This window comes from Zalophus californianus, chromosome 4 (assembly GCF_009762305.2).
Source record: "Zalophus californianus isolate mZalCal1 chromosome 4, mZalCal1.pri.v2, whole genome shotgun sequence".
In the NCBI taxonomy this organism is placed as follows: domain Eukaryota; kingdom Metazoa; phylum Chordata; class Mammalia; order Carnivora; family Otariidae; genus Zalophus; species Zalophus californianus.
This window is the reverse complement of record NC_045598.1, coordinates 141,179,056-141,191,012: the sequence shown is the minus strand read 5'-3', so window position 1 is coordinate 141,191,012 and position 11,957 is coordinate 141,179,056. Positions and strand designations below refer to the sequence as shown.

At 38.2% G+C, this 11,957-nt stretch overlaps 1 pseudogene; it reads right to left on the bottom strand.

Annotated features, from left to right (window-relative positions):
• Positions 1-5,119: 5,119 nt before the first annotated feature.
• Positions 5,120-11,957, bottom strand: part of LOC113925678 — a 48,472-nt pseudogene continuing 41,634 nt past the window's right edge.

Genomic DNA, 11,957 nt, shown 5'->3' with positions numbered 1-11,957 from the left:
CTCCTTACTTTTTCTCAATATAGCAAACACAATTCCACCTATGGACTTTGCACTTGCTGTTTCCTCTGTCAAGAATGTTCTTTCTCGGGGAGGCCTGGTGGCTCAGTTGATTAAGCGCCTGCCTTTGGCTCAGGTCTTCTTCTCCTTCTCCCTCTGCTGCTCCCCCTGTTTGTACTCTCTCTCTCTGTCAAATAAATAAATAAAATCTTAAAAAAATGTTCTTTCTCAGAAACCCAATTTATTCTCTCCCTCATCAATTATATCTCTGATCAAATGTCTTGTTATTAGAACCTTCTCTGGTCATCTTTTTTTTTTTAAGATTTTATTTATTCGTTTGATAGAGAGAGGCACAGCGAAAGAGGGAACACAAGCAGGGGGAGTGGGAGAGGGAGAAGCAGGTTCCCCGCCGAGCGGGGAGCCCGATGTGAGGTTCGATCCCAGGACCCTGGGATCATGACCCTGAGCCGAAGGCAGACACTTAATGACCAAGCCACTGAGGCGCCCCCGCTTCTCTGTCATCTTATAGGAAAATAGTATATTGTACATTTCCTGTCTGAGACCTGAAATTATCCAATGATCCAAGTAGCCCTCATTCCTTTTAGTGGGAGATGGTATATAGAGAGTCAGAGTTTGGACAAAGGGTTGCCATTCCTAATAGACTGATCATTGTTTCTATAATTTTCCAATAAATAGCACTGGAAAATATGTATGTGTATCTATCTATCTATCTATCTATCTATCTATCTATCTATCTATCTATCTATCATCTGTTATCTCTCTATATAAATATAGACATGCATGGAGAAGATATAGATATATATTTTAAAAAATAAATTATCTGATTTTTACATGAAATTTCTACTCATATTCAGTATAACTTAACCTTTCCTTTTTATATGTGTATCTCCTCTCCCCCACTTTGAGCATCCTGAATACAAGGATACTAGGGATGATAAAATTAGAATTGTTGATTTTATCCTACATTACACACACAGCATCTTTAGAATAATAACACGAACATTAGCACCAATTAGTTTAAAAAAAAGAGTTTTTTGCAAATGCTCTACCCATTCTGCCCTATTTTATTCACCGTTGTAGTATACCCAGTGTCAGAACGGGGCAGCCAGCACATTCTATACTCTCTTTTTTATGTCCTCCATTGATTTTGATTCTGTAGGTAAATCGCTAATCTCTAATCTTTACTACCAGTCCTATGTCAAGGTCTTGGCAGTCATTTTGGTTGTCTGAAGGTCATTATTTAGTAAATTTTGAGTTAAGACTCATCAGAAAAACATTACTTGAAACCTTGCATGCTGATGACCAATTTTCTGCAAACTGTATACTTGACAGTAATCTTGACTACATATAAAATCTTTATCATTTCTTTTGATTTATAAAATGTTTCTATTTTTTAAAAAAAATCTTCTATTTCCCTTAAGATACTGCCTAGTTATTTGCTCTTCTCATTCTTTATTTCAGACACAATTGCTTTTTTTAATTTCTAATTCTTCCTGATTCTATCACCCCATTTCTTAGTTACACTCTTCTTTCATATTTTTATTTTATTTTATTTTGTTTTTCTAAAGATTTACTTATTTATTTCAGAGAGAGAGAGAGAGAGGATGCAAGTGGCAGGAGGGGCAGAGAGAGAGGAGAGAACCTCAAGCAGACTCCCCACTGAAAGCAAGTCCCATACAAGGCTCGATCCCATGACCCTGAGATCATGACCTGACTGTAAACCAAGAGTGGGATGCTCAACCAAATGAACCATCCAGGTGCCTCATTTTTTTTAAAAAAATATTATTTGTTTATTTGAGAGGGAGAGAGAGCTTTCATATTTTAAATGACTTTTCCTTTGTCTTTTTATCTATTTTGATGTACTGATGTTTTGTGGCCATTTCTTCCAACCTGCCTTCATTGTCTTTATGGATGTTATTTATTTGTCTCTTAGTCTGTCTTTCTGTCTTAAAATAATTTTGGATGCGAGTCACTTTTATTGTATTTGTGTTTATGAAATTGATTTCATTAAAGTTTAAGATAGCATTTCTAACTTGCTTCTAAATTTCTCTCATCTGTTGTTTGTATGAAGAGTTGAAGAATATAACCATTTATGTCATGAGAATTCCTAATTGATCTCTCCTTCGATTTATTCTGTCTCCTTTTTCTTTTGCCTCTCTTGTTTCCATTTGAGTTTTAGTCATAGACATTTCTCCTGAGCATAGATTAGATTATTGTCATAGAAAAAAGGTTAGACTAGTTCCCAGAGTTCATAGGATATAGAATGCTCTCCATCTTTGGGCCTTATCATAGACGCCCCGTCTCACTCAGTCATACACCATCCTAGTTTTGCTGCTATTCTCAAAGTGATTTGTTGAGCTTTCCTGTAAGGCCTTGTTGGTTATTGGTAGTTCTCAAGTTTTACTAGATGCCCCTTTCCTTGCTTCTCCTATTGTCATGCAAACATCAGGTTATCAGGGTCCATCTGACCCCCATGGCCTTCTTGCATTCTGGTAATCATGTGGGTACATTGTCAATTTTTTTCCCTGTAGATATTGTCCATGTCTTTTTGTTTGACTCTCCTAGTTGCTCTTTATGTTTGCTCTCTTTCCAGAATTCTCCTCTGACTTTAATTAACTGAATTGATGTTCCCTGATATCAAAATTAGGAGGAGAAAGAAAAGAACTAAAAATCTAGAAAAAATACGTTTTGTTCAAAAGTTGTGTAATTGAAAAAAAAGTTGTGTAATTATGGATGTCTGTGAGCATCTTATTTATATATTGATTGATGTTATTTAATCATAAAACATCACCGACCAAAGATTAGAATAAATTTGCTCCCATATATGGAAAGTAAAGTTAAAAATCTAAGGATCTCCACCACTGTTCAACTACTGGCCTATTTTTGTTCTTGTATTTGCATCGGGGGTTGAGGAGGACTTGTGAAGTTTGACAGAATAATGGAATGCTTGGATAGTGTCTTTAGGTCTTCCCTCTTGGCTGTGAGAAATACACTTTGTGTTCTGAGCTTCCATACTTTTTATTTTATTTTATTTATTTTATTTTAGCTTCCATACCTCAAGTTTTACAAAGTCATGCCCCCAGATGAAGGGGGTGGAACACTTTGATGTGTGATGTTTCAGGTCTGACCATAAGCAATTAGAAAAACTTAACTTGGCAGGCTTCAGGAGGAGAGCCGCCCTCCCCACACCAGACAATTTTTTTTTCCCCACTTCACCTCAGTATTCAGTTTATTTCCACTCTTAGGCCTCCCCCTTCTCTCCCCTTCTGGTCCTTGAGTCCTCAAAATGTCTTGGGCCCCCTTGTCAGTGAAAGGATCCTTGCATATGTGTTGATCCATCTAACACGTTCCATAGGGAAGAATGGAACCATGTGGGAGCCTGCACTGCTTCCGGGGAGCCTCCTGCTTAGACTATTGCGGTACGTAACTCAAGGCCTGGCTGTTACTTCGTTTTGACATATCTTCTTGATGGATCACTCTGACACCTGGTTATTTGGCCCTCTCCCGCTCAGTTCAGCTCTTGATGGTGGTGAAGGGGTTCAGGACAGGTCCCCCAGAATATACCACTTTGGCATGTGGATCATTTTTGAGCCGAAGGCATTTGAGACCCTGTGGGCTCAAGAGAAAATTTGTCTCTCCCTTAACCACACAGAAGAATCTAAATTGGGGGTCTTTGCCAGATAAGGGCTATTATCTGTATCATTGGGCAAACACTTAATTACCAAACATCCGTTCTTCTTTTCGCCCTATGAAATGCACTTCCTTTCCCCTGAAATCCCAGGCCCCTCCTCCCTTCTTATTTCAGAATGGCATATATATCTCATTTTGCCTGAATGTCTTTGGAATTTCCACGTCGTGTGGATTCCCCATAGGTACACCTATTGAATTTGACTTTCTCCTATTAATCTGTCTCGTGTCAATTTGATTCTTAGTTCAGCTGGAAGGACCTTTGAGGGGCAGGAATTCTTGCTTCTAGTCAGGGGGTAAATTTTTCTAATCCTGGGTATCTGTTTTAAGAAGGCTACTTGCCTGCATATGTCTGACATTCCTAGGAATAATCTGAATTTGCCTTACTTTTCTTTCTTCTTTGGTTTAAAACTCAAGTGAGGAAAAGAGGAGTGTTATACATTGACCTTCTCAAAACCCTAACATCTGCTGCACTGGGCTGAAATCTTGAGGAATAAACAAGAGTGAAATTTAGGAAACGAAATGATAACTTGAGTATTAAGGTTTTGTTGGGCTGGGCATGTAGGGTCAAGATTCTGGCAGTTTGCAGCAGCTCATATTGTGCTGGATTTTACTGTAGTATAATAACTAGCTTTTAACTGGTAAGGCCTGGGCCAACACTTTTTGGGCTTTGGTCCCCTGTGATTTTTGACTTCTCTGTATCATTTCAGCTTATGGAAGCTTTAACCCCACTCAAGGGGTTGTTTTCATCTTGCTTGCGTTGACTGTAAGCAAGAACGTCCAGGCCTCAGCAAAATCACGATGTGCTGGGAGTTGACGAAGGCCATGCAGGAACAGGTTGGAAATACAGCAATGCCTGTATTCCCACCACTTGAGAAAAAGCAGTGGCAGAATAAAATGGTACTGAGAGCTTGGGATATACAAAAGGTGAGGAAAATAAAGGTTTTAATCTAAAGATAGGAGTCACATAACCTGTTACCAGCTTTGTCAATAATAAATTGGCTTATTTTTTCTTCATCTGCTTACCTTTTCTCTCTCTCTTTTTTTTTAAGTTAAAAATTCCTTAATTTTTTAATTCCTGGCACCACTACCACAATTTACAGGGCAATAAACCCCATGTAAAGACAAAGACAAAGGTACAGCAGATGAAAGGCCCTCGTGAATATACATGTCACTGCCTGCACAGAGCAGTAACCAATAGCAGCACTTTCTGCAAACTGTGGCTGTGACAGTCCGGAACAAGAAGGGGTTCCAGTACCTTTCCTGACTACGGATCATTGTTCCTTCTGTGGCAGATTTTTACAGTTCCCCTAACGCATTTGGGAAGACTGTCTCAAAGTAACCTGCAGCTTTCCTGACCACTCCTCGCTCTCTCTCCCATTAAGAACTGTAGCCCTTTTCTTCCGGAAAATTGTTAGAACCTTTTGCTACCATATCCACCTCTTCACCACCAGATCCATAACCACCACTGTAGGGACTGCCTGAGCTTCTTCTACCAAAACTGCCCCCCTTCATGGGTCCAAGATTTGATTGCCGTTGTCCACTGTAATTTCCACAATCATTATATTTCCTGCCAGCACCATAGTTACCATCTCCAAAATTTCCTCCTTCATTGTGACCATCATATCCTCCATCACCACCTCCATATCCGCCTCCTTGGTTTCCATATCCTGGTCCGCCACCACCATAGCCTCCTCTACTGCTATAATCAGGACCACCACCGTAGTTGCCACCATTACCTTCAAATCCCTTATATCCACCATCACCTCCTCCCTAACTACCTCTGCTGCCACCATCTCACCACCATAGCCTCCTGTTCCACCGAAGCTTACACCACCTCCAAAGTCTCCTTTCACGGCCCATGGAATTGCCAGATCCACCTCCACGGCCTCTTTGTGATCCAACCAATGCATTTCTTGTTCAGAAAGGGCCTTTTTTCACTTCGCAGTTATGCCCATTAATATTGTAGTATTTCCGAACAACAGTTTTATCGACTGTATCATGATCATTAAAAATTACAAAAGCAAATCCTCTCTTTTTTCCGCTATGCCTGGCTTCCATAACTTCTATGGTTTCAATCTTGCCATGCTTTTCAAAGTAGTCTCTCAAATTAAATTCTTCTGTGTCTTCTTTAATACCACCAATCAAAATTTTCACTGTTAGATGGGCATCAGGCTTTATAGAACCCTCTCTAGAAACAGCTCTTTGGTTCCACTACATGTCCATCAACCCTGTGTGGTCGGGCGCACATTGCTGCAACCACCTCTTCAACACAAGGATAAGTCATAAAACCAAAACCCCTGGAACGTTTTGTTTGGGGGGTTATCTCATCACCACACAATCTATAAGTGTGCCCAATTTTTCAGAATGTTCTCTTATACTATCATCTGTAGTTTCAAAGCTCAAACCACCAATTAGCAGTTTTCTCAACTGCTGTGGTTCCTTTGGATTGTGGTCTTCCTGCCCCCGGTAGGGTTCTTAAATGTAAGAACTGTACTGACATTTATCTGAATAAAACTTATGTGTAAATTAACTGCATAGGAAGGAAGCCCATCAGAATTAAAAGTAGCCAAATAGAGCTGAAATTGAATATGACCAAATCACAAATACCAAAAGACAAAATGAACAAAATGCCAAGAAGGGCATTTAAAGAAAGGCTCAAACTAAGAAAAGGCATAGTGCTTCATTCATTATGTAGTAGTCACAGACATTAAAGATGAATGAATAAATATAGTACAATTTAATGGAGAGCATCACAATGGTAGCTTGCCATTAGAATGCCCTACTCCTTTTTTATTTTCAGTGTTGAAACCTGGCCTGCTTTACTTGGTGAATTTCACAGGATTTTGTTAATGATGTTGCAGGTATCCTTAAATTTCTATAATACAACAGAAAATCTGGTTGACATCCATCTTATTAGGCAACATAAAAGTAAAAGTTAAATGAAAAGATTGAAATAAGTAGAACAGTATTTGTTATTATCTGGCACTGTTGATATTATAAAGTAACACAACACAAACTATAGAAAGAAAAAAAAGGTAAGATTTTTCTTAAGTAGAGAGTGCCTATGTTTCCTAACCAAGTCTATAACATGATTTCAGTAGTTTAGGTTGATTTCCTTTAAGACTGACTTTTCAATTTTATTGAAATATAAAATTACATAATTTTATTTATATATATGATTATATATAAATTATATAATTTCTGTGTAAATTCTTCTCTGAGCTTTAGTGATACTGAGATATACACAGTTTATGATGATTTTTAATACTTTAAGACATTAAAAACCATGCTAGATTGGGGCGCCTGGGTGGCTCAGTCGTTAAGCGTCTACCTTTGGCTCAGGTCATGATCCCAGGGTCCCTGGGATCGAGCCCTGCATCGGGCTCCCTGCTTGGGGGGGGAGCCTGCTTCTCCCTCTCCACTCCCCCTGCTTGTGTTCCCTCTCTCGCTGTGTCTCTTTCTGTCAAATAAATAAATGAATAAATAAATAAATAAATATCTTAAAAAAACATGCTAGATTAAAATTATGAAATCTGAATGAAGGGGGTGAAATCGGAGGGGGGAGACGAACCATGAGAGACGATGGACTCTGAGAAACAAACTGAGGGTTCTAGAGGGGAGGGGGCAAGGGGGATGGGCTAGCCCAGTGATGGGTATGAAGGAGGGCGCGTACTGCATGGAGCACTGGGTGTTATACGCAAACAATGAATCATGGATCACTACATCAAAAACTAATGATGTATTGTATGGTGATTAACATAACAATAAAAAATTAAAAAAAAATAAAATTATGAAATATGATGTGGAAACAGGGATGATTTTCTTGTTTTTACAGCAGTCAAAATTTGTCAATACCTTTTGGAATTCAGTTTCTGGTACTGCAGCATTTTTTATTAAAGTCCAATAATTATTTGGATTATTTGATTTATTATAATATACTTAGAGGTAACTCATTATCTCTGCCTCTCCCTTCTCTCCACCTATCCTGTATAACCTACAGTGTTTCTGTGTTGATTGCTGGGAGGCCAATTCAACCAGTCAAGTAATCCATACACTTGGAATCATTCTTCAGGTTTTCTTTCCCTTACCTGCTATATTCAATTGGCCAAGCTGTTTTATAGATATTTCCCATTAAATATTTCTTATTTTTCTCACATTTTTCTACAGCCATTATCTATAATTACGTCATTATATATTATCTAGATTACAGAAAGGAATTACCATTATTCTCACTGCTTTGTCTGCCTCCTGTATTCACCCTAATCTATCCACCTCCCTCACTGTTGGCAGAACGATCTTTCTAAAATACAAAGGATCATATTAATCGTCTAACTGAAGCCACTGGTAGGTCCTCTTTGCTAATAATATGAAGTTACACTTATTAGCTTAGCATAAAACACTCTCCAAAATCTAGTATTTATCTACCATTCCGGTCCCATTCATCCTTTTTTTTCTCCCTCATATCCTGTTCTTCAGGTATAGAGAGCCATGTTTAGGTCCCAGAAAATATACTCATGCTTTTGTTCATGTTATGTTAGAGTGGACTTCTTTTCTTCCTCTGATTGACCTCAATTCCATTTGTCCTTTAAGATCTATATTAACTTTTTTCTCTTCTTTGAAGACTTGCCCTGTCATCCTAACCAATGTCAGATGGTTTATAGTATTTGTCATACCCACTTAGCTTGATTTTTTTGAATTCCATGTTTCCTGAGTTCTACTGGCTTATGGTTTATTTATATCTCTTGTCTTGCTGTATTATCTCCAAATTCTTCTATCTCTGCTTTGGTCTTTTGGTTTATAAACTTATTTTTTGTATAAGTTTCTATTTCCATGACTATATTATGGGCTTAGTTTTTATTTACTGTGTGAAGAGATTTTTCTGGCTGATGTTTTTTATGTGCCATCTGCCTTTCCTGTTTTCTTTTTCCTTCTGTCATTGGGACATCTTACATTCCCTTTGGTTTCTTTGGGATTATTTACCTTTCTGTGAGATGAGTTCTTCTTAGACGGAGATGCTTATATTGAGAAGGGGATAAAGTTTAATTTCTGGCTGGTGAGAATTGTCTGTGACACATATTGTGTGTGTGTGTGTGTGTGCGTGTATGTTTGAGTGTGTGTGTGTAAGAGAGAGAGAGAGAAAGGGATAGAGAGAGGGAAATATCTCTTAGGCTTCACTCCTCCCCATGCAACAGAGCTTGGAGGCCATAGGGTAGTTTTCACCATGCCTCACTTACAGACTTTTCTCTGAAAATCTAGCTTGTCCGTCAAGTGATTTTCATTGTTCTAAACAAGGAGTTATTTGGCATTAGGTGTATGCCACTTTCCTCCGAGCAAGTTGCTTTACTGCATTGTCTGATGTCAACAGCAATGGGCATCCTCTCTTAATGTCTTGTGACATTTCTTTTTGACCTTGATTGCTATTGTAGTCCAAGAATGTAGATATCTCTTAATTTCATAGAAGATGGTATTTGGGTTTTTCATCCTTGCTCTTCCAATCAGTTTTAAGTTATTTCTGAGAAGGGAAGTGGGTGATGCCATCTTTCTCTGTAATATTAAAATAAAAGTGAATTCACTGTACTAAAAATATTAATTTCGAATGTATTTCATTTTACAGACTGAGCATCTTGAGGATAGGAAACTTTATATAATATGATATAATTTATACACATATATATTTTTTCAGCCTCATTGCACAGTCTAAATCTTGCTACCTTGCAGAGTTTAATGCACACTAACTGATGAATTAGTTTAGACAAGTCAAAAGGATGGTGGCAGCACTACAAATTAAAGCCATTATAGCCAGAGGAAAAACCCTACAGCACAGATACCAATTACAAAGTGTATGGCATCCATCCCCGGAAATCGGAGGGGGAGATGAACCATGAGAGACTATGGACTCTGAGAAACAAACCGAGGGTTCTAGAAGGGAGGGGGTGGGAGGATGGGTTAGCCTGGTGATGGGTATTAAAGAGGGCACGTTCTGCATGGAGCACTGGGTGTTATACGCAAACAATGATTCATGGAACAGTACATCAAAAACTAATGATGTGATGTACGGTGATTAAGATAACACAATAAAATAAAATTAAGAGAAAATAAATACCTTTCTAAAAAAATTTTAGTGAATATTAAAAAAAAAACAACCCAAAGTGTACGGCATCTGGAGGGCGCCGGGGGGTGGTCAGTTAAGCTTCTGACTCTTGGTTTCTGCTCAGGTCATGATCTCAAGATCAAACCCTGCAGTGTGGCTCCCAGACTCTGCTTGAGATTCTCCCTCCCTCTCCCTCTGCCCCTCCTGCTCGTGCTCTCTCTCTCTCTCTCTCTAAAATAAATAAATAAATCTTAAAAAAATGTGTATGGCATCTGGGAACCAGTTTATTTTGTGGGATTTACTTAACTATAATTTTGTATTTTTTCATTTTCTCAACTTTAAGAGTAACTATTTTTTTTAGGTTTGAAGATTTTTTAAAGACGTTAAGTCATTCAACCTTAGAACCACGGTTCCCTTTCCCAGGCAGACTTCCTTAAATATCTACTTTTTTTTTTTTTAAGCTTTCATTTTTTTTATTTGCAGAAAGAGACACGGTGAGAGAGGGAACACAAGCAGGGGGAGTGGGAGAGGGAGAAGCAGGCTTCCTGCCGAGGAGGGAGCCCGACCCCAGGACCCTGGGATCATGACCTGAGCAGAAGGCAGACGCTTAAAGACTGAGCCACCTAGGCGCCCCTTAAATATCTACTTTCAAAAGCTTACTTGCCCCATGTTGTCTCTGTCTTTCTCTGAACTTTTAGAGAAAACATATTTTTTTTCCTCTGTGATATTGAGATACACAAAAGTCTTCCATTGTCCGGAGTTTTAGCAACCCCTGGATGAATTGATAAATTATATTTTTAGGCTCAAAGTGTCTGTAACACATGTGTTTTTTCTGTGGGGTGTTTTGATAGTATCATGGGCAGTATCGAATGATGATTAAGAGCCTGGGCTCTGAAATCAGACAGTCTTGGTTTTAAATTCAGTCTCCCCCCCGATTCTATTGATCTTATGCATGGTTTTAACCACTCTGTCTTAGTTTCTTTATTTATGAAAGGAGAAAAATAATACATACTTATTTCATAGGGTTATCTATATTCTTCTTGCATATAAATATTAAACACCAAGGGTAAAATATGCTTCCCTAATTCATGCTACCTGAAACTTATTTACTATTAGCACTTTAGCAATCTTTCATTTGGGAGTGACTTTTAAACTCAGGATTTAGCTAATTATAGAAAATCTAATCAAGGCTGCCGAGATTTAGTTCTAATAATGATACTTTACTTTTTCTCTGCAAATTCTTCAGGGGCTCTGCTCATTCAGACATTCTGTCAGCCACCCTCAGTACTAAAGCTTCTGGACAACGCCAGTCTCACATCGAGTCATTGTTCCACAGTATAAAACAGTTGTATTTTCTTTTTTCTTTTTTTTTTTAAAGATTTTACTTATTTATTTGACAGAGAGAAACACAGTGAGAGAGGGAAAACAAGCAGGGGGAATGGGAGAGGGAGAAGCAGGTTTCCCGTGGAGCAGGGAGCCGGATGTGGGGCTCTATCCCAGGACCCTGGGATCATGACCTGAGCTGAAGGCAGACGCTTAACGACTGAGCCACCCAGGCACCTTTTTTTTTGTTGTTGTTGAACAAGGTAGATGGAAAAGATGGGATAAGTGAATTTATAATTAAAGACATATTTCTGTTTTCATGATCAGATATCCCTTTCAAAGTTTTAGGTGTAAATTTTAAATCTTATAAAAAAATGAGCAAACCAAGTTCAGTATTATGGTATACTAAGAAGTATATTACAGTGTTGTTCATAAGGAATAAGTGGCTATATATTATAAATAAACATATTTTATAAATTTTATAAATATATTTAACATATAAATGTTAACAGTATTAAATATATAAACATTTTCTTTTTAAAATTTTTTTAAAAATTTTATTTATTTATTTGAGAGAGAGAGAGAGAGTGCAAGCAGGGGTGGGGAGGGGCAGAGGGAGAGGGAGAAGCAGACTCTGCTGAGCAGGGAGCCCAACGCAGGGCTCAATCCCAGGACCCTGAGATTATAACCTGAGCTGAAGGCAGACACTTAACTGACTGAGCCATCCAGGAGCCCTTACGCATATTTTCTATTAATATCATTTATTTATGCTCTTTAAATGATACTATTTCACCAAATTTAGATCTAAACATATAATGTACAAAAGTGGCATAAC